Genomic DNA, 23,341 nt, shown 5'->3' with positions numbered 1-23,341 from the left:
CTTTCTGGCTGCGAGTCTCCACCTCTCTTTCCCATTCCTCCAGCAGGAAAGTAAGAGCTTTAGTCTCTCCACTCTGTTGCACATTTCCTACAACAGCTTCTGCTTCTGGGGTTAAGCAGCAATAGGACAGAGAGAGAAAAAAGCAATCGGATTCCTTGTGCGTTATTAGTACCACCATGAATCAGGCCATCTGGTCAGCAAGAAGCGTTCCCCTCCTTCTGCTCATCCACTGCTGCCATCACCATCACCAGTACTGAGGGATTGCCTGGGAGCTGAGGTTTGCACACATAGTAGTTTAATTTCCTGCTAGAAAAACAAATCAACACACTTCAGAGGAAGATGATAGAATCCAGAGTCTCTATAACGTATCATTCACTATGTCTAGTATATAATAACACAGTAGACAATTAAATTACTGGATGATAAACTGAAATTTGATTTTAAGTTTGTTAGGTAGAAGACTGGTGTTCAGTTTTGTTTGGGTGAGTATGTGGGAAGCTCAAGATGTTTACCAAACCCATGCTCTACACTTTAGACTCTTCTTCCTCACAGGGTGCAGATCAAATCTCTGCTAACTTCTTTCAGTCTTCCGTTTATTATTTTCCACTAGGATCCTGGGAGCCAAACTCTGTCCTCTCACAGCTCAGACCAACAAGCTTGTAGCTTTCTGCTTGAATTCTTGGTGAGCCATGCAGACCAGGGAATATCCTAGTGGAAAAACCTTATACACTGAGATTACACACAATATGTTTCCTTCTTCCAGTTTCTACCTTCTTCTGGTCACTCTACAGTGGTTCTGAATAGTTACTTCTTATATCTTGGCCAGAGTTTATGATTGTTTCTGTGGGAGGGTTTCTCTGCTACAAGCTACTCTGCACATACCAGAACCAGAACTGCTAAATATATTGATTCATTCCTTTATCTACCACCTACATTCATAATATGTTAATATTTTGCCGTATTTGTTTTCATTTTATTTTCAAAAATAAAATCTTACAGATTAGGTTGAAGCCCCATTTATATCACATCCTCAGCCCCATTCTCCTCTCTTCTTCCCCAAAGACAACCAATGTTTTAAGATAGATGACCCTCTCTGCTCATGTCTCTGTAGATTACTGTCAATTTGTATATTTATATAAAATATATTTACATAAGTTATTTCACATTATTATTCTACAACAGTCTTCTATTTTCTAGGTCTATCCATATTGTAGATCTAATTCATTCATTCAAACTATTAGGTTACTATTTTAAAACTGTTAGTGATTTTCTCTGTTGCTTTAAGGGGGGGACACATAATTATCTTTTGGTCAGGGTTGTGCCTTTCTTTTGGGAAAAACTTTAATGCCCCTTCAAGTTATCTGTAGGTAAATCCAAAATATCATTTGGGATGGAGAAGTTACAGACAGGAGAAACTCAGCTGTTCTCTAATGGGAAGCCTGGACTCTGACGTGGGTAGAGTGGTGTCTCTGCAAATTGTATGATCTCATGTTGATGAGCTGGGGGAGCAATGGAAGCTGAGGACCCCTTTGGGATGTTTCTGTCTATAATAGATAAGATGGACCCTGAAAATAGCAGCGATCCGTGACACTAAAGAAGGAGAAGATGAGTTGAGAGACTTCCGGTGAAGAGCTGTGACCAATTCTCTCTAGAAGTAGAAATAGCTGATATCCAATTTTAAGTTTTCTTTGTCTGACTTTAAATTCCCCTTTATAACGTTCTAGTCTCCAGTGAAGATGGCTGGACTTTGGAGAGGTGCGGCAGCAGAGATCCTTGGAGCATCTGCCTGAATTGACAATGGATATAGAACAACCTACACAGACTTGCAGAACGTCTATGTCCAATCATTGGGACCATTAAAAATACTTAGAGAGAGGATCCTGTAAAAGATTGAACATCATGTTCAAGTGGAATGAGAGACTTTGGTTACTGTTATTTGGGGAAGTAAAGGGAAGACCCGTGAACACTGGAGTCTTTGTAATGTGCTTAATAAAAGGACAGAAAAAATGATTCACCTCAGGAGTACAAAACAACCATTTCCAAAATTATTAATCTCACCATTTAGTTTCATTTGGCAACCTCAGAATGCTCAATGCAATACTTGAGTTGTAGCAGGTGTTTCTGTAAGTGAGCTTTTTATAGAATCATGAAATAACAATGCTTTACTCCCTTAATGGGTTCAAGTTCTGGGTGGAGATAACGAGTCGATGTTTGATAGTTACCAGGGCCAAGTGCAGATCAAGAATTGCCTTAAAAAATACAATTCAGTAGGAAAAAGGAAATGTTTAATTTTCAAATGTCTTTTAAATTGGAAAATAAGCTTTTCAGTTAAAAGAAATATAAGCACTTTGGTGAATCCTACAGCAATTTTTGGTACTAATCCTTTCTTATTGTAGACATTTTCAAGCATTAGTGCCGAATGTTTCCATTCTTCAGGCTGCACTAATGAAGACTTCTAGGTAAGAGTCTTAGAGCACTGTGGGTTTATGAGTAAGAAACAATGAAAAAAAAGAAAACTCAAAATAGTGGTTTTCAATTTTATTTTAAATTAAATGAATTGTTTTTAATTAAGTGACTTTTAGAACCAGTAGTCTCCTTTTTAATCTGATTTCCAAGGTATTCATGTTAATTGAACCAGGTCATTATTTTCAAATGTTTCTTAAAAATTACTTTTTCTCATAGAACAGATGAATATTTTTTCTAAAATGATAATATAATTTATACTGACAACTACTCAGAAAATCTGGCTATAGATTCTGTTCTTGGATTGTCTATTGATCAGTCAGTTTTTGGAAAAAAACATTTTATTACTATTTTTGTCTTAGAGGCCTCATCATCTAAACTGAACTTTAAATCTTCCTTACAACATAAATTATTTGAACTGATTGGAGGCTGATGTTGTTACGTTAAAATTTAGATTTTGGCAAATCTCCTACAGTTTAGAAATCTGATAGGGAAAGCTTTGGCAGGCTGGCTTACAGCTTTAACTTATAAGCGATAACTGTGAGGGTCCTTGCTAAGCTCTGGAGGAAGTTTCAGTTGCTTTTTGTCTGTTAGGACATATAAGTTGCTGATCTATAAGTTATTCTAAAGCAATGCCTATTGTCCTGGAAGTCTTGGGTTTTGATAATATTTTGACTTCTTGAAGTACAGCTAGTTGGTCTGTTTATTAATTTCCTAATTGGTGTTTAAAGGATTCATTAAAAAAATGCCCTGGTCATTTGACAAATTAATGAGCTAATTTCAGACAGAGATAAAATAATGATGATAATAATCAGGATGATGAGATGTAAGCGACTGGGTGGCCCCTTCCGATGGAGTCTTTGTGAAAGACTTCTCTGAGACGGGACCTTGGAGCTGAGCATGGATGGAAACATGAGGTGGCCTGGCAGAGAAGGAGCTGGAGGAGGAGCAGTGCAGGGACAAGGAAACAGGCAAGACAGAGGCCCTGGGGTGGGAAGAAGCTTCCGGTGCTTGAGGGATAACAAAGAGGCAAGTGGAAGTGCAATGGCTGAAGGGACGAGAAGTCTCAGGAGAGCCAGGAGAGAGATTGAGGTTCAGACTGCGTGAGCCTTGCTGCAAGGAGTTCTGGTTATGAACGTGAAATTACGCCTAAGATACGGTAGAGTGAAAAAACATTGTTTCAAACAGCCTTAGTGGAAAGACGCCCTTCGTGTCAAACTGGATACTCATTTCCATATGTATCAATAAGCACAGAGATAGTTTGGGGTGTGTGTTCAGCAAAACGCTAACACTGGAAATCACTGGGTGCGGGACCTCAAGTGATACTTGTTCTCCTTTTTGTATTTTTCTGTATTGCTTGAATTGTTTACAAAAAACAACAGAGACATATCAAATATGCATTTCTGAAGAAAGAGCTGTGGTCCTTTTCAGCTAAGATTTGATATTAAGACAACATTGACATTATTGTGGCTTCCAAACTCATGAGAAGTGGGAAGAAGAGAGACTGATGAAGAAGAGTTTATTGACTTTCATTAAGAAATATAGAAATAAAGTGACACTCATTTTTTTTGTTTTCATTGACTGTGGAAGATAGAAAGAGGCTCAAAAAATCTAGAGTGCACAGAACACAACCAACCAAATCTCCCTCATTATGTACCAACATAAGCTTTCCACATACAACCTACGAAGTGCAAAAAGAATGATAAAACGTTAAAAAAAAAGATAACTGAAGGAAGGAGGTGGGAAGGTAAGAAGGAGAAATAGTATTCAAGCTCCACATGAGTTCAATTACTCATTCTTTCAATACAGATTTTAACACAATCTGTATTAAATAACAAGGGTTATGTGCAAGAAGTTGAGCTGGGTTAAATTCTCATGAGTGTAAGAATGAAATGAGGCCACAAAGGGAAGCAAGCAGGGCAGAAAGACAGAGCCTAGAGCTGCTGCCTTCTTGACAGAATGGTCGGACTCAGTCAGGGTGTCAATGTTCCACCAAAAAATAAAGGGAAGATCCTCCTTAACCTTACTTCTTCCTTCAGAATCTTTCCATTGTTTTCGGCTATGCTACTCGTTTTCACTTCTCCACATTTATCTCTTGTTTCCACCCTCATGTTTCTGTGGTATCCATGGAGTTCTGATACAGAGAATTCACTTGAACCAGCTTTGTATTTGATGTGTAACCAGTTCCATGGAAAACTACCAGGAGAGCTTTACTGTCCCAATGTTGGACTCCTTCCATAGATTCTCTGAGACAACTTATAAAAGTGGCTTGGGTTCCATTCCATATATGGAGAACAGGGTTTCCTGTCTCGATTCAATTAAGCAAATGCCTGTGTTTTGGCAAGGAAAAAAGACAAGCATTAATCATTTCCAGCTTATCCATATCAGGATGTTTACTCCCAAAAGACAAAGATTCAATTCATATCTTTTTTATTAGGACTTCCAGGTATTTTTCTCAATGTAGAAGATTCTAGAAAACTAGAAAAGATTCTTTGTAGACACATCCTTGCTCAGAAGAATAGCAGGGAGGCTGTAGCCGAAGAACACCTTGACCATGCTCGCGGATAACCGGCTGTTTGCACTGGTCTGCTGTGACTAGAGTCCATTCGTTATAGTGAATCAAGTTTGACAGTGGTCTCTGACGCTTCTGGCTGCTTTTGCCCTGCTCCCATCTCCACCCTTCCAAAGGTAGTAGGTTGTTGTCAGGGTTGGATCTGATCTGCGGCCATATTGAAATCCACCCTCTTCTCTCCCGCCTGAGCTCTGTTCCTCCATCCTGCAGGATTGCACCTAACTTTTTGCTTACCTGGGTTTCATGGGCTTAGATTTGACTCTCAATTCTTGCCCCAGTAGCTGCTACAGTTGGCTTGGTGGCCACTGCAACAGAGTTCCCTCTTACACTCTGTTTCAGCAACTGTATGAGCCGAGCTGAGGCTAGCACCCAGGCCGCAGCAGAACCATCTAGGTAGCGGCGGGCCTGGGCCACTTGGAGAAGAGATAAAGCCGAAGAAACAGAGTGGAAAACATGAAAATTCACGAGTCAATATGTCTTTAGACATACTGTCATTTTGTCTTCAATAGAAGACAGGGGCCCATGCTTGTGAAGGGCTGCACTTGTCACCAGTGACTTCCAATATATATATACCTCCCTGGCCACCCCAGCCACTAAAGGCTGTAGGTGGCAGCTGGGTATGCTTTTTTTCCTAGCCAGTTCTGACCACCAGTAAGAATCTTTAAGAGGACTGTGACATTTGAAATTACTTGCTAGCATTTCTGATTTGCAGACTCTATTTTCAGAAGGTTAGTTCACTTTCTTTTTTGGTGAGGAAGATTTGCCCTGAGCTAACATCTGTTGCCAATCTTCCTCTATTTTTTGCTCGAGGAAGATTAGCCCTGAGCTAATGTCTGTGCCCATCTTCCTCTATTTCATATGTGGGATGCTGCCACAGCATGGCTGACGAGTGGTGTAGGTCTGTGCCCAGGATCCGAACCCATAAACTTGGGCCACTGAAGTGGATAACATCGAACCTAACCACTATGCCATGGGGCTGGCCCCAGTTAACTCACGTTTTAATTAAACTAGTTTGGCTCCCATTTGGATAGTGATGGGGTACCTTGATTATGTTCTGGAACTAGGCATAATCTTTGGTAAACATTAGATTGACATATTTTCTTATCTATTAATTTTTTTCATAAAAATTTCTTTTTTAAACAAGCAATGCAACAAAACTTACTTAAAAGAAAATATTTAAAGTAATATGTATTTTAAAAGAAAAAATATGTGTACCTTAGTTACTAATCCATAACTGTTGATAAACACAGTTTAATCTGACTTTAGCTTTATTCTTAGATTTTGACTGAGTATTTCCTTTTATCTCACTCCAAATCTTTTCATAAAGTTGATACATAGAATTCTGGGCTCGTACAAGTTAGTCTGGTATTAAAAGCCGTTGTAGTTTCTCAGGACTGGCATGACACATCAACTTCCAAATAAGAGATTTTCTTGACTACCATCATTCATAACTTTGTGCTAAACAGTTCTTTCCTTTGTGTAACAGAATAACTAAAAAAGAGAAAAACATGAACAGCATTCTATGCTGATAGTACAAAAGCTTAACAGTTTTTGATATAATCACATGGAAGTGACTTTTGTCGCTAGTCTTAAATAAATGATAAATAACTAATTTCCATCAATTTATTAGTTGGAAGCTGGTAATCATATGTTACTCAAGACTGAAACATTATACAGATCTTTCTCCCTTGTTTTATCTCATTGTGTTCCTGAAACTATATTCTCAAGTTGACTGTGTGGATTCAAACAATACTTACGTATCATAGGATTGGATCTATGTCCAGAAAGAAAAAAAAACCTCACAAAAAATGCCAAATTCTTGCTCCACCCAGGCCACCCAAGTGGTTAGGACCTATCCTTGACTTCTACTGCATATGAGTATGTCTAGCCATACAGCCTTGGGCTTTTACAAAGAATTTCCAGACCAGTTGGTAAGATTTGTTGCTGAATGTAATGGATATAGCTTACATTTATAATTTGTAGGGTTTTTTTTTTTTTGAGGAAGATTAGCCCTGAGATAACATCTGCCGCCAATCCTCCTCTTTTTGCTGAGGAAGACAGGCCCTGAGCTAACATCTGTGTCCATCTTCCTCTACTTTATATGTGGGACGCCTGCCACAGCACGGCTGGACAAGCGATGCATAGGTCCGCACCCGGGATCTGAACCGGCGAACCCTAGGCCACCGAAGTGGAACTTGCAAACTTAACTGCTGCGCTACTGGGCCGGCCCCTAGAACTTATAGTTTTAACATTTACAAACAAAAAAAGGGTATTTTTTATTCATGGGAAGAGAAACTTCTCATGCAAGGATCTCAGGAATACGGAGCGATATTCATGGAGGCAGAAGCGGTTGGTTCTATTGCCCTTGTACCTTGCGTTGAGTACCTAAGGTCCTGTGCCCCATCAATCGGTTCTAGTTTACAGATAGCCACAGGAACTTGGCATTGTCAAAAATCAATATTCTAGTTCCCTTGAGGCGTCCTCTGGATTTCCTTTTGATCACATCCTTTAGTTACTTGTCTCCTTTTTCTGTTGTCTCCTCCTTCACTCCAATCTGGGACCACAGTTGAGAAGAAGTCTCATTTCCCCACAGCACTAGCACACGCTGCTCTGGGATTCCTCTCGGTGGAATGCTGGAGGATATTTGGAGACAAGATCCCTGGCGTGAGGGGTTGGTATCCCCAAAATAAACAATGGCGGCAATGGGGTAACTCCAATGGTGTTAATGCCTTATTTCCTTTTTCTAAAAGAAAATAATTTATTTATTTAAAATATTAAAAAGATCACTCATGAGCATTTTTTTCTCATATAGAATCCGTGAATATAACTGATAGGAAGTAAAGAAATACAATCAAATCCAAGAAATAATGGCAGGCATGTCTTATTCTACAGCAAATGTTCATACTTAACAAAAAATATAAAAAACAAAAAAAAAAGAAACCCTCCCAAAATGAAGGGGTTCAGTTTCTAGCTATGCTTTTCTGTATCACGCTCCTTCCTCTTCCTGCTGTGAACGACAGCAAGGTGAATAGTTGGCTTATGGGTTAGGGTGTCTGGCTTGTTTGTATGGCAATTTGCCCTTTTTTTTCTTTTTCAGGACTAGCTAGAGGAAATGAGCTGTTGGTGGGGTGTACCAAGGATATGAACAATTTAGCTCACGTGCTTTAGTTTTCCTTTCCAACAAATAATAAATGGAAAAGGAAGCTGAGTTTGTGAGTAAATGTAATGTGTGAATAAACATGTCTATGATATCAATCCTGCACTTACACTACTCCTGTCATGTCTGTGTTGATGGTCCCAGTGGACAAAGTGGTTGGAATTGAAGGCCACCCAGTTCAGGGATTAGTTCTAGTCATGGTCCCAATTATTATTGTTGCTGTTGTTATAAAAACCGAGTTGTAATCCTCAGAGTCGAATGTTTTGATCCGTGTTATGTCAAGACAGCTAAGGCGGTCAAATTCCCCATATCAAGCAGCCATTTGGCAGCCATGATCATTATCACTCTCAGTGTAAACTAACTTCTACATACTCTGAGTAGATAGCTATGGGCTTTTAGATGGCTAAGCGAGCCTCACTTTAACTGAGGAAAGAAAAGAAAAAAAAGTTAATTTATCTACTGATTTCTTTCCAGGTTTACTGAAAGTCAGGGCCCGATCTTAGTCAGTTTCCTGGAGTTTACAGGGAGCCTGCTTCTTTGCCGCAGTACTGAGCGTTCATTACCTTAAAGCAGCAAAAAGGACATCGGCTTCCTTATCAGCTTCTCAGTTCCTGGATTTGCTGTTTTTAGAATAGGAAAGCAGTAGCTGCCCAGAATCCACAATCCGAAGAGCTGCTGGAAAAATAGATCTTTCTTGTTTCTTGGAATCAGAGGGAGATATTTCTTGGCTTGCTGGTGCACAATTTTAGTTGTCTTCATATCTGTTCATACCAGTGAAAAAAATGGTTCATTCATTTCTTCTAGTATGTTCATGTATGTCTTTATGTGTGTGTGTGTGTGTGTGTGTGTGTGCGTAGCTGGGTGTATTTTCAGATCACGGTCGTCAATATATTTTTGGAACATTAATTCTAAAGATGATTTCTGAACGTTGCACTGGTCTTACAGTATTTCCCTTCTTGAAGCTCCATAATACCTATTATTATATTAAAGACTCTAGAAAGTCCCCAACTGAAGAGACATTTGACCTCGGTTTGACCCAGGATTTCCCCAACTTCATTTGCCCATGAAGTCCTTTTTCAGATAATGATTAATAGTATCTCAGTTCTGTAAATGTGTTTAGGAAATGCTGAACTAGATGATTTTTTTCGAAGGATTTTGATGGCTACAACAGCCTGTTATACAGAGACACACAGAGGAATGTGAAGACATAGGCTGACGCCCGTTTCAAAGTTTCGACCGGGTTCTTTAAGCTTGGCTTAGCCAGTTTGACTTCTCCAAGCTGTGATCTCCCGAAGCGCTGTGAGACCATTAGACTCTGTGAAATTCTTTCTGTGCAAGTGGCAGCTGATAAATGGGCTTACTAAGATTTAAAAAAAAAACAAAACTTAACTGGAACGTTCCTTTTCCTGAAGTAAACTGCCAAGCCAATTTTATTAGGCAAATCCACAAAGCTATTTTCTGTTTCTTCTACCATTTGATACTTGGTGAAGCTGGGATCAAAAATATACAGGTTTTTTCCAGGAACATATGCTCATCCCAGGAAAAAAAAATAGAAATGAAGAAAAGTGTTCCTTAGGTATCTGAGGATTCCACTCCCTGGTGGTATTTGCTGAGGGCAAAAAGCAACATTTAACATGACAAGTGCTTTTGGTGCCTGAGATTACTCAGTGAACAGCAATTTGAGTCGGTTTTGATCAAAACTAAGGACAAAGGTTCCGAATTTTTTTGATCTTTGCCTGATGTTGAGAAAAAAAGGGTAGAGGAAAGGACAGAGTTATTAATTAACTTCTGTAAAAGGCATTTTGTTTGATTAATGGTTCAGAGTTAGGTTTAAATTAGGGCCAGGTGTACTGGATAATTAAGTACTTAGTCAGATTATTACCAGGAGATCCTGCCAGGAAATTTATTAACTTATAGGCTACTTCTGAGCCTATTTTCCTCCATCTTCCCCTTCCCTGTTTTTAAATATATGTTTTATAACTGACTTTTTAAAAACATAGCTATGACTTCAAGAAACAACAAAAAACAAACATCAAAGAACTAGTCTATTGGGATAAGGCTGAAATCTTGATCAAGGACCCAAAATAATTTTAGCGTGCTTGACGGTGAAAGCACAGATATATTCCAGGTTGTGCTGCACGTCTAGAGCTGTCTGACTTACTAAACAGAGACCGTCACACAGCAGTGACTTAGAATAGTCTGGATTAAATCAAAAGGCACAGACCGGTGATCTAGATAATAAAAAAATTCTCCTTTCTCCCCCTTATTTGTCATTTCGGGCAAAAATTTTATCTGGAGATCAGCTAGATAAGGATAACTATTGCCTTAAAAAACAATTTTCTTTTAAATTTTTATTGTAGAAATGTTTTAGCAAACAATAGTAGAAAAAAATAGTATAATGAGCTCCCACATACTAATCCGTTAAAACTTATCAACTTTTCCCAATCTTGTGATTTCTTTCCATTCCTCCTTTTTTCTCTTGAGTATTTCAAAGCAAATCCCAGAAATCACATCATTTCGCAGCATGCCTCTCTAACTGATAAAGCTTATTTCATAACAAGCATGCCATTACTCAATCCGACAAAATTGAAAATAATTTCTTAATGTCATCTAATACCTAAATCCATATAAATATCCTCTGTTATCCTCGCAAGTTCTCCCCCGATCTAGCTGTCCATCCAGGAAGGAGAAGATCAATAAAGGGGATAAGTGGAGAGCATCTGTGCTCTTTTTTCAGTCCAAAGCTCCAACTTAAATCCATCATTCCCAAGTTCCCCTCTTTCTGAATTCTGCTGCACTACTTAGAGCCGTGTTTCAATATCCATGAAGTGAGAGCAAGGCCAAGCTATTTTGGTGACAAGCTGGAGATGGAATTCTAGAATTCATTCCTCCTTGAGCCTCCCTCCCAAGCCCTCGAGAGGCACTCGAGCAGGAAGTGGACTTAGCTGTTAGTTAAAAAGCAGGATTTCCTCAGAGGGAGTTAAGTATTTTCTTTTCATTAAGATGATATATCTGTTTACCTTTTCAAGTAATCTATGGTAGCCTTAGTTGTAGCGGGGTCACTAGTTCATACCTTCAATAAACACTTATTTAGTGCCAGCTGTGTGCAAGGCATTGTGCTAGTAAGGAAAATACAGGCTATAAAACAAAGACCACTGTACAGAAAATAAAACAAAGTACAGTGGGAATTCAGAAGCAAACTATTTTTTACTTGGATTGATGACAGACAAAAGGAGCATTTGACCTGAACCTTAAAAGACTTCTAGAACTTAAACAATTGGAGAGGAAGAAAGGCCATTTTGGGTGGAACGAAGAGAGGGAGCAAGGCTACCAAGGTCGGAAAAGCAACACATGCTAAGCAAATAATAAGCAGATCCGTCTCATCATAGGACACTCTTCGTGTCAAACATAAGGAAATATGGTGCCTCGCTGTGCAGATAGGTGTAGCTGTTATGTAATCACCCAGTAAGCAGAGATTCCAGGAACTGCTATCAGCCACTGCTGCCAGGAACGACTAATCAGGCAGCATGTTTAGAATGTCAAGATGATGATTGTTAATATGTGACCAACCAAGAAAACTGATGCACGGTAGAGGCATCCAGTCCAGTGGCATCTAATAATTAATCCAACCGGATAATATTTTACCTCCGAATCCAGCTGAGTGCTCGGGTCAATAGGCAAACGCTGTTTACTGTTCATGCAAGGAGAATTCCTTGGCAGCTTTGGGGGGCTTGAGAAATGCAGGCTCCATTAAGTGAAGCTTCTCTGGCTGTGGGGCTGGAGCTTCCTTAGGTCTTTCCTGTGGCAACCTCATATGATCTTTTGGTTTCCTTCCTACAGGTGAAATGCTGAAACTACGTCATTAACCTAGAAATATCAAAATCCTCCTGACCCCACCCCCACACTTGCGATTGCTGTTATCTTTCAGCTAAAGAATAGAGTCACATGCTGGTAACACAGCATGTTTGCGTTTGCTCTGCTGCATTTGTCACGCAGCTAAAATGCCCGGATCAGATTGTGACTTCATATCAGACTAGTCCAAGGTCCTAGTCCAGGCCGTCTCTTTTATGCGGCCTGAGAAAAAGCCTCTTCTCTTCTTCCCCAATGTTAGCTAGAAAGGCACTTTAACTAACTTTTATCGTGTGTTTATTATGTGCAAGGTACTGTGTCAGGTGTCTCCCAAGGATCATCTGATTTAATCTTCATAACAACTCTCCGACAGAGGTTAATATCATTATCTCCATTTCAGAGATGAGGAAACTGGCTTAGAGAGGATTAGTAACTTAAACCAGGTGACACAGCTAAAGTGGCAGGACTGGTTTTTGAGCCTGCTGGTCTGTTATGGCAAGCCACAGAGCCCTGAGCAGGGGTAGAGGCCTGTGCGCTGTGATGGGAAGCCTGTGGGAAGAGCCCATTGCCTCCCGCTGCTCCCTGCCTCTTCAATTTCCACCCTGCTCTTCTTCTTGCTTCCTTATTTATTGCCATTTCTTACCTCAACTCATCTCCCTGTTCCTTGTATATCACTTAAAAAATTTATATATTAATTTATTTTCTCTTTCACTTATTGATTTATGTCTAGAGTGCCAGGCCTTGTCTGCTAGAAAATGACAAGGAGAGCTAGCAAGTGAATGAATGAACACAGCACAATACAATGAATGCTGGATTAGGGTTGCTCAAAGAAGAAAAAAATCAAAATTTGATGCCTGGGAGAGGGTGTGTGACTTGTGTGCTGCAAGAAGAATTGGACAGGCAAAGAAGTGGGAAGAGCTTTCCAGGCAGAGATGCTAACGTTTGTATAGTCACTGAGTTGGGGCAACAGCCAGACCCAGCTGAGACCTGCCGTCCGTTGGGGAAGGCCGGAATGAACGCAGAGCACTTCCAGGGAGGGTTGAGAGATGAGGCCGGAGAGAAAGGCAGGGGCCAGACCAGGATGCACTTGTGTACTAAGTTAAGAGTTCAAATGTCAGCCTGAAAGTTATAGGAGATCATTGAAAGGTGTTAAGCTAGGGAAACACATGATTTTGTATTTTAAAAATAGCATTCTGGCTGTAATTGTCATTTGCATAGCCAATTTCTATGCCTGGAAAAGGAGACTGAGTTTGCACGAAGACTGTCTACAACCTGCCTGGAGAGATGTCACATCCCTTCATCACCCTGCGAGCTTCTCTGACGGAGGAGCCGAGTCTGCCATCCTAACTCCTGACCTCGGAGGTCCTGTTCAGCCAGTCGCGAGGCACGATTTGTAGGCTGGTCGACGAGATGGGGTTTGTGGTAACCCCCGGCTGCCAGGCAGAAGGTGCTCAGGCTTCACACAGCCATTCAAATCCCACTTCCTCTCAGGACTGCCCCCACCCACATTCTCACGTCTCTCTAGGTTCCGGGCTACCGAATCCTACAATCATCTTTTGTGTTTTTCTTTTCTCTATTGTTAATCCTGAAGTCTGGGGGCATCCAGGTGGGCTGCTCTGCAGAGGGCAAGTCAAGTGAGGCAAGTGGGAGGATGTGTTGTCTGGTCAGGAGCAGCTGGTGGCATCACATGAGTCGCATCCAACAATCTGGGTGCCAACCATACAACCAACATACAACCAGCATACAACCAACATACAACCAACATACAACCATGGTCTGCTTGGAGCCAGGATGGCGGAGCATTTTTGCTCCCAGACCCCTTCAAATACTCGGGCAGCACTATACCTCATCATATATTTTGAAGTTGGCACCTACCGTTTTTCATTCTATGCTTAAGTAGTTGCAAATGTAATTTCCAATGTGGTGTACATATGGCCATTTTACACTGCTATGGTTATAACAGTCTATCTGAAGCTGATGACAATCTAACTTCAAATGCATATGAAAGCTCTACATTTTTACACTCCCCTCCCCACATTTTATGTTTTTGATGTCACAATTTACATCTTTTATGTTGTGTATCCATTAACAAATTATTGTGGTTATAGTTTTTTTAATACTTTTGTCTTTTAACCTTTATACTAGAGTTATAAGTGATTTAACCCTCTACCATTGCAGTGTTGGAGTATTCTGAATTTAACTACATATTTACCTTGACCAGTGTGTTGCATATTTTCACGTTACTAATTAGCATCCTTTCTTTTCGGCTTGAAGAACTCTAACGTTTCTTGTAAGGCTGATCTAGTGGTGCTGAACTTCAGCTTTTGCTTGTTTGGGAAACTCTTTACCTCTTCTTCAGTTCTGAAGGACACCTTGGCCAGGTAGAGTGTTGTTGGTCAGCAGCTTTTTTTCTCTGAGCACTTTGAATACCTCACGTCACTCCCTTCTGGCCTGTAAAGTGTCTGCTGAGAAATCTGCTGATGGTCTTATGAGGGTTCCCTTGTAGCTAACAAACTGTTTTTCCCTTGCTGCTAAGATTCTCTCCTTTCTTTTAACTTTTGACAACTTAATTATAATGTGTCTTGGCATGGGTCTCTTTAGATTCACCTTATTTGGCACTTTTTGGGCTTCTTGGATCTGGGTGTTTGTTTCTTTCCCAAGGTTAGGAAAGTCTTCAGCCATTATTTCATTGAATAAGCTTTCTGCCCCTTTCTCTCCTTTTTCTCCTTCTGGGAGAAGAGTGTATTGATTGGTTGATTGGTTGATGTTGTTTCTCTTTTTCGTTCTTTTTTTCTTTTTGCTCCTCTGACTCGATGACTTCCGCTCCCCTGTCTTTGAATGCATTGATCCTTTCTTCCGCTGACCTGGTCTGCTGTTTGCTGTAGAACCTCTCTATTCGGTTTTTCAGTCCAGTTATTGTATTCTTCAGCTCTATGTTATCTGTTTGGTATATTTTTATATTTTCTATGTCTTTGCTGAAATTCTTTGTTGAGGCATGCTCTCCCGACCTAGGTGAGCATCTTTATGACTGCCATTTTGACTCTCTGTTGGGTAAATCTCTGTTTCATTAGATCTCTTTCTGGAGATTTATCTTGTGTTTTTGCTTGAACATATTCCCTTGTTTTTTATTTTCCTTGACTCTCTGTTGGTTTCTGTGCACTAGATAAAACAGTCACTTCTCCCAGTTTTGACAGACCTGTGTTATATAGGAGATGAACCTTGTCAATCAGCCTGGCCTGAGCCCCTGGTTGTCTCTCAAATTTTTGTGATTGTCCAAGCTGCCATCTTTGTTCTTGTGGCTCCCAGAGCTGAGAATGTGCCAAGACCCTTCAGCATCGTCCCCTCGTGGGCTAGCAGAGTTAGGTGATTTGGGGGCTGGTCCTTTGGGTGGCAGCTGTAAAAGGTGGGGTGCTAGATGTGTGGACAAGCTCCTTCTGGGGAGTAACTGGTGACTTTTTCTTGTTTAAGGGAGAAGGAGGGAGAAGGTGGGGAAAGTGCCCACCAGCTTTTTAGGGCTCCAGATGGCAGTCTGCACGTAGATGCATGCTAATTAGAAGCTGGACCCTCAGGCAGCAGCTTGTGAAATATGCAGAAAAATCTTTTTCCATGAAAGACTAGGAGATGGGTATTTTTGCCTATTCCTTTTGCCATGAGCCCTAAGGGAACACCCACTCTGAGCACTCATGGTCCATGAAGAGCTGCTGCTTTGTTTGCTACAGTCTGTGGGACTCAAGCCCTGATGGCTTTCAGAACTAGGAGCTTTGAGGGCCTGTATCTCAGGTGGTGGTTACAAAAGTTGGGGGACTAGATGTGTGGTCCAAACCCTTCTCTCTTCAGGGAGAAGCCAGGAGTAGGGGGCTCCCTCTTGATGGTATGGCTCTGCACTGTGGGTGGGATTTATGGTGAGACTAAGTCTCAGACATTCCAACCCGTTTCCAGGTGGGTATTTTCTCTGTTACCCAATGGGTAGGAGTCACTCAGGTAGTTTCTGGATTTCTCTCAGGGTAATGGCTCTGTATGTAGCTTGTACATTCAGTGCATCCATGGGAGGAGAAAAGTGTGGGAGCCTCCTATGTCACCATTTTGGTCCCTCCCTCCGTCTGATGTAATTTTGTTAGCGTCTTAAACTTATATTTCAATTCCACTCTCCCTTCTTAATTTTACCCTAATATATTATCTTATTTTTGAAAGCCTTTTCTTAATTACCTTATCACACTTTTCTGTTACAAAAATATATACTGGAACTTAAATTATTTTTTAAATTTCCTATTACTACAAGACTTATATGCAAAAAATAAATAGCATACAAGTGACCAAAATAAAAATAATTTGAAACGTAATCATTTAATATAAAAGTAAAATCTTGTTGGAAATGCATCTCTTGTGGAGCTGGGTGGCTGCTATTTTTTCCTCAATTGGCCCCATGTCTGTAGATGATTGTGACCATTTTCTAGAATGAGATGGAGTTCAGCACTCACTTAATTACTATTTTTCATTTTCATAAATGTAAGTATTGAGAACATTTGTTTATATAAAAATAAATGGCAGTGGAAGGAGTTTCATGACAGCTGGGTAGAGCAGTGGGAAATGCGCAGTGTTGGGAGTCATGGCCCCTACTTCTGTTTTTGACATAAAAATGACATTTTTTTGGCAAATCACTTGCCAGGTCTTGGTTTCCTCATCTATAAAATTAGAGAGGTGGCCTAGAAGAGTTTTAAGTCTCTTTATAGCTCTATCATTCTATAATATGAAAAACGGCAGATTAGCTCTATTTAGGCATTATTAAGTAGGAAACATATGTATAAATAAATATAAATAAACGGAATTGATATAAATATGAGGCCAATACTTGCTTTCAAGATGATTATAATCAAACTGGGTAGCAAGTAACACTAATTCAGTGGGGAATACATCAAGATTGCATGTGGTTTGAGTGTTAAGTGCTGTGATACAGGCAAGATCAGTTACATTAAATGTTCAGAGATGGGCCTATTAGTGGGAGCTGAGCTTCATGGAGAAGGTGCAGTCTGAAGAGGACTCTGATGGTCCACATGGTAGAACAACATACAAGAAAGCCTAGAGGAGCCATAGACCACAGAAGCATGGTCTGGCACTGGCGAGGTGGCTGGGGTGCACATTGCCTGCTATGGGGAAGAGGGACTGAGGTAATAGGCTTAGTACAGCCGGGTTGCTAAAGCCCCTGGGAAGCAGTTAGAGGCAATTTACAGTCAATCCTAATTATTCATGGTAAATATGTTCTATAAAGTCACCACAAACACTGGATTAGCTCATACTGAACCATTGCTTCTAAGGGAAATGCAGCGTTAAGTTTCTGTGAGCCTCTGGTCACAACATTTTCTTCAACTGACCAATACATAATTTTATTTTATGTGTATTTCTGTTTAAAGCCATCATATTTAATATCTATTGTTGATTCATCTAGACTGAACTCATGGCCAACAACATTATAGCTCAGGCCTGGACAGAGATGTGGAACACGTGTGCTTTCTCCAAAAGGTACATCACAAGCTTCTCGTGCTTAGGAACTCTAGACAGCACTTCAGCACTACACTGGGGGGGCATTTTAAACAGGAAAATCGCCAACAAACAGCACAAAAATGTGAAGAACATAGCAGTAAACAGAACACAAAACGGACACTTGTTTATAGTCTGACAGCTAAGACGAGAAGGCAGAGCGTCACATTGTTCGAACTTAGCTGGGAACAAGCATGATGGGCAACTCTAGTTCATTACTGCTCTGAGCGTGTCTGTGCATGATCTTGAAAGTGCCTGAATATTTTAAATATTTTGGGATTACAAATAAATTTTAGCGAGTAGGTAAATTTGCAAATATAGAATCTGCAAATAATGACAATCAACTACGTTTTGATGAGGTAGGCGTAGTCAGCCAGTAATGAGACCTGAGCAGAGGAATGATGCGATGAGTAATATTTAGGAAGCTCATTCAGTTATTCACTCACTCAATCACCAAACGTTGAAGGAGCCCCCTCATTAAAGCAGGAGGCTTGTGGAGGGAAATTGGTCCCTCTTTTTCCTCATGACAGCTGTGTGCTTCAGCTGTCATTGTCATTATGCTCAGAATGATGACAACTGTGTTCTTGAAAATTAAGAATAAAATAAAACAAATCCAAAATACTAGATTTACTCCTGCGGGCAGATCACAGAAAGTTTCCCGATTCCACAGATCTTGTTGATTCTTACTTGGATTGGTTCTGAAAAGTTTAGTAACAATATTCTGTTTGTTGAGCTCAGGTATTCACACTGCCCAGCACAGTAACTTTGGTTAAGCAGCAAAGAACTTAACTGTTAACCTTCCCTTGGCACATGCATGGCTGCTTTAATTATCTGTTTTTATTTTCTATGCTTTTTGAAGATAACTCCCCTTGCCTTTAAGGCAAGAAGTACGTCACGTCTAGATTTATTAATGCATAGCATCCTCCTGACGCTGCTTGGGAGGACCTGACAGTTCTCCTGGGTCTGTTACTACTGTGCTGACTCCCTGCACCCCAACAAGCTTCTGCTCTTACTTGGGGGGGGGTGTCATAGACCAGATGGATGTTAATTTTGACTCAAGTAAATTCATCAAGTAATCACCCCTCCCTACGTGTCAGGCATTGTGCTAGACCTGGGGATGAGAAAGATGGATAAAGCTCCTGTCTTCAGAGAGCTGGTGATTGTCAAAACCTACAGAATTCTCCAGACATTAAAATGCTACTGAACACTTCAAGCTGCAGGTGCTTACCTCTTAGCACAAATGTAAAATGTGGGGCGAGAAAAGGCCGCCTGTCTTCTTTGGAGGAATGTCTATCCAAGTTCTTAGCCCATTTTAAAATCAGGTTATTAGTTTTTTGTTGTTGAGTTGTGGAAGTTCCTTATATATTTTGGAGATTAACTTCTTATCAGATATACGGCTTGAAAATATTTTCTCCCATTGCATAAATTTCTTTTTCACTCTGTTGATTGTTGTCTTTGCTGTGTGGATGCTTTTTAGTTTGATGTAGTCCTAGTTGTTTATTTTTGTTTTGTTGCCTGTGATTTGGTGTCACATCCATGAAATCGTTGTCAAGATCAATGTCAAGAAGCTATTCCCTTGTTTTCTTCTAGGAGTTTTACAGTTTCAGGTCTTACATTTAAATCTTTAGTCCATTTTGAGTTGACTTTTTGTGTATGGTGTGAGATAAGAGTCCAATCTCCTTCCTTTGCAGGGGGATATCCAGTTTTCCTAACACCATTTGTTGAAGAGACTATCCTGTCTCCATTGTGTATTCTTGGCTCCCTGGTTGAGGATTAGTTGACTGCATATGATTGGATTTGTAGCCGGGCTCTCTATTCTGTTCCATTGGTCTATTTTTCTGTCTTTATGCCAGTAACATACTGTTTTCATCACTGTAGCTTTGTATTTTGAAATCAGGAAGTGTGATGCCTCCAGCTTTGCTTTTCTTTTTAAATATTGATTTGGTTATTTGTGATCCTTTGTGATTCCATCTGAATTTTAGAATTTTTCTTTCTATTTCTGTAAAAAATGCCATTGGGATTTAATGTAAATCAATACCACAATGAGATATCATCTCACACCTGTCAAGATAGTTATTATCAAACAAAAAACCAAAAACAAAGACAAGAAGTGTGGCAAGGATGTAGAGAAATTGGAGCACTTGCACACTGTTGGGCAGAATGCAAAATGGTGCAGCTGCTATGGAAAACAGTATGGAGGTTCCTCAAAAAATTAAAAATAGAACTACCATATGATCCAGCAATATCACTTCTGGATATTTATCCAAAATAATTGAAATCAGGATCTCGAAGAGATATTAGCATTCCCATGTTCATTGCAGCACTATTCACAATAGACAGAATGTGGAAACAACCTAAATGTCCATTGATAGATGAATGGATAAAGAAAATATTGTATATACATATAATGGAATACTATTCAACCTTAAAAAAGAAGGAAATTCTGCAATATGCAACAACATGGATGAAGCTTGAGGACATTATGCTAAGTGAAAGATGCCAGTCATGGAAGGACAGATACTACATGATTCCACTTATATGAGGTGTATAAAATAATCAGATTCATAGAATTGAAGAGCGGTGGTTGCCAGGGGTTGGGAGGGAGGTAGAAATGGGGAATTACTAATCAACAGCCATAAGTTACAGCCATAAGTTTCAGTTAAGCAAGATGAGTAAGTTCTAGAGATCTGATGTACAACATTGTACCTATAGTCAGCAATACTGTCTGGTACACAAAATTCATTAAGAGGGTAAGTCTCATGTTAAGTGTTCTTGCTACAATAAAGTAAAATTAAAAAAAGACAAGGAGAAGAAGACTGCTCAGCTGAGCCTCTGCTTTCAGATGCCTCTGAAAAGCTTTCACACTCACTGTGCAAAAAGGGCTTTCAGAGTTAATCCTTTAGGAGGAGAGGGAAGTCAGAAATCAAGTTCTGGAGGAAATGGGACTCAGGATAAGTATCTTTCCTGAAGAAGTTTTCCCGCTTCCCTCTTTTTATTCATTTATTTTTTTCTTCTCCAAAACGTTTAGCCCAGGAAAACACTCTGATTGTCTACTTTATACTATGAACGCTTTCTTGTTAGGCAATAAACAGCAAGCTCAGTGCATCAACAAGTAATGCAAATTTTCGCGCAGAAGCATAAACAGCAGTAAAACGCTTCAGGTTGGCTTCTCTTGAGGGCTGCCTCTCCGGAAAGAGCGTGACTGGGGAGTGTTCCATGTAGCATTTCACTTGCAGGTACATGCTCAGGGTTATTCTGTCCTTGGTTAGCTGGAGATTAAATTCTCATGTCTTTTCTTGGCTTGTATTACCAGACAACATGGTCTTTGTTTTGATAAATACCTAAGCCCATAAGGATTATTCTAGGAAGACCATGATACCAGTATATTTGAGGCGGTATCTCGTGCAGAGAAGTTTAAATCAAAGAAAATTTGTTCAAGTGGAGAATTCTGTAAATAGAACATTGTGGGTGTTGTTGAGAAATGAGTCCAACAGGCTGTTTTAGTCATATGCCTCTTCATGTAGTTGCTGAAAGCAATATGAAATCATTTGGTCCCATGTCTGGAATGTGATGGGGCCTGTCTGCAGCAGGAAAGAGAAGGTAGCTGCCTGTGGGTGTGGCGAGGGGCGAAGGGGTCCACCCACTCAAAGGGTGAGTCTTTCTGGCCCTGAAGTCCCATCTTTCCAGTACTAGGAGTAGAACACTAGGCACTTGAAGGACAGTCAAATAGAAATTTCCTGCTTGGTGAAGTTGCAATAATAGTGATTTCTCTCATAGGATTGTTGCATATGTTAAATGAGCTCATCTATATAAAGTACTTTGTACGTGTGTCTATCTAAGCTGATGCTTTTATTATAATAATGCTTCTATGAACATCAGCCCTTGCACTTCTCGTCAGGATCTGAAGAATTTACTGGTCAAACCTCACTTCCTCTTAAGTGATGCCTCTTTTGTTTTTAAACAGGTTTATTGAAGTATAATTGATATACAAAACTGTACATACTTCATGTAGAAATTTGATGAGCTGGACATATGCACAGACTTGTGAAACCAAAGTGCTTGGTTCTTTGTTTTGACTGAGCCCCACCGTTGGTACAAGTCACTGGCTAAGCTCACACATGGGTGCAGCTGTGTCCAGCTGAGTAATATGGGTGTCCCATATTTTTCACTCTTGATGACTAGATGAAACAAGATCAACATGGAGCAATTTGAAGCCTGATAAACCATATCCCATTCCAAGAGATGTATTTGAAGCCTAATCAATCATACCCCATTTCCAAGAGACGTATTTGAAGCCTAGTCAATCATACTCTATTTCCAAGAGATGTATTTTGACTAACAAACTCCTTCCTAGGGTGTGAGTAAGCTTGGTCGTGTTTTTCCTCCAAGTCCATAACCAAGATCAGATAAAGGATGAGGATGTGATGATGTCTGGAGTGGGCAGGAAGGGGAATCTCGGGCTTGGGACCATGGGTGAAAGACTGACTCTTGGGAGGAGTGGCCCCATGGGTGCCAAGCTCTAGGCGCCTCCAGGACCAGGCTGAGGCGGGTGGTGGGAGGAGTGTGTGGGAGTGTACTTTGCGGAGGGCAGGTGAGTGGTGGATGTGTCACTGAAATTCCCCAGCAGGCTGCCTGTGGCAATCTGGCTGTGGGGCAGGTTGCCCATGCCCGAGGAGGAGAGATGTCAGGACTAGTTTGGAAGGCGGCAAATTAAAAAAGATTTATATTTTTGGCCAGTTTGATCTCTCCGCATCCAGTTTCTCCCATTTATTCCAGTTCAGCCCAGTATCCCTCCTCTCAGTCTCGGCTTCCCCTTCTGGGCGGTGAAATTAAAAAGAGACAGAAAAGGGAAGATGGGGAAAAGGGACAGAGCATTTCCTTCCTTTTCCTGGTGGAAAAGTAGATCAGACTTCTGGACCGCTTATTTCTACCTTCTGTTTTATCTTTACCACTTGCCCAAACCAGGTCTTTTAAAACCTATTCCTAGGAATGCTTACGGTCTTTTGTAATTTTTTTCAAATTGACTTTCTATGAAGAAATGGCCACTTTCCCTAATGGCTAATAGAAATAGTATCCTTTCAAAAGTCAACATTTTAGCCTCTTCTATGTGAGGTTAACAAGTTACCATTGGGTGAAAGTTTTATACTTACTTGAAAATCACAAGTGGTTCCCTTCAGTATGTCAACACAGGAGTCTGATATTTTAAAGAAAGGGTCCCAAAGAGTCTCTTGGGCTTTATAAAGGCAGCGTCTCTTGGCGTCCCCTCTTGGTAGGCAGTTGTCTTAGGAAAACCAGTTGGGATTTAAATGATAAATTAGAAAAGAAAAATAGATGTAACCATGTGTGTCCCTCGGGCTGAAGTGGCTCAGACCACGTGTAGTCCCCAGCGGGTTATGGAAATTCTCTTAGGGCACTGGAGTGGTCGATCACCTGGAGGAAATTCAAAGAAACACATCAAATGGTGGGCACCAGGCTCTGGGGGCCATGCCTGTTGACAACAGAGAAGTACAGCGGGTTCAGAGAACATACCTGAGTCAGCTAGGTACTTACTAAGGATACTTTCTGTCAACTTGGAGAGAAGGATGAGCTGAACTCTCAGGAAAGACGCCAGACACAGAGAGCATGCTCAGCTCACTCTTGGCGGATGCACACAGGCATTCTCTGTGCCCACCGCCTGCAAAGCCCCCTTCCCAGCTCTTCTCCTCTCCCACTCCCTCACCACTCGTGAATGACTTCCATGTGGGCAGAGGTTTTGTCCGTCTTGT

The 23,341-nt window shown here is 40.6% G+C and overlaps 1 long non-coding RNA gene across 2 annotated transcripts in view; it reads left to right on the top strand.

Annotated features, from left to right (window-relative positions):
* Window positions 1-2,359, top strand: part of LOC111769114 (uncharacterized) — a 50,273-nt gene extending 47,914 nt beyond the window's left edge. Inside the window, exon 4 of one of the 2 annotated variants that reach the window (XR_011428883.1) lies at window positions 1,725-2,359. This is a non-coding gene — a long non-coding RNA (uncharacterized lncRNA). The remainder of the gene's footprint in view (window positions 1-1,724) is intronic. The other variant, XR_002801889.2, reaches the window with a different exon arrangement.
* The last annotated feature ends 20,982 nt before the right edge of the window (window positions 2,360-23,341 follow it).

Source organism: Equus caballus, chromosome 19 (genome assembly GCF_041296265.1).
Source record: "Equus caballus isolate H_3958 breed thoroughbred chromosome 19, TB-T2T, whole genome shotgun sequence".
In the NCBI taxonomy this organism is placed as follows: Eukaryota; Metazoa; Chordata; class Mammalia; order Perissodactyla; family Equidae; genus Equus; species Equus caballus.
The sequence above is the reverse complement of the archived record's forward strand: the minus strand, read 5'-3'. Positions and strand labels throughout refer to the sequence as shown.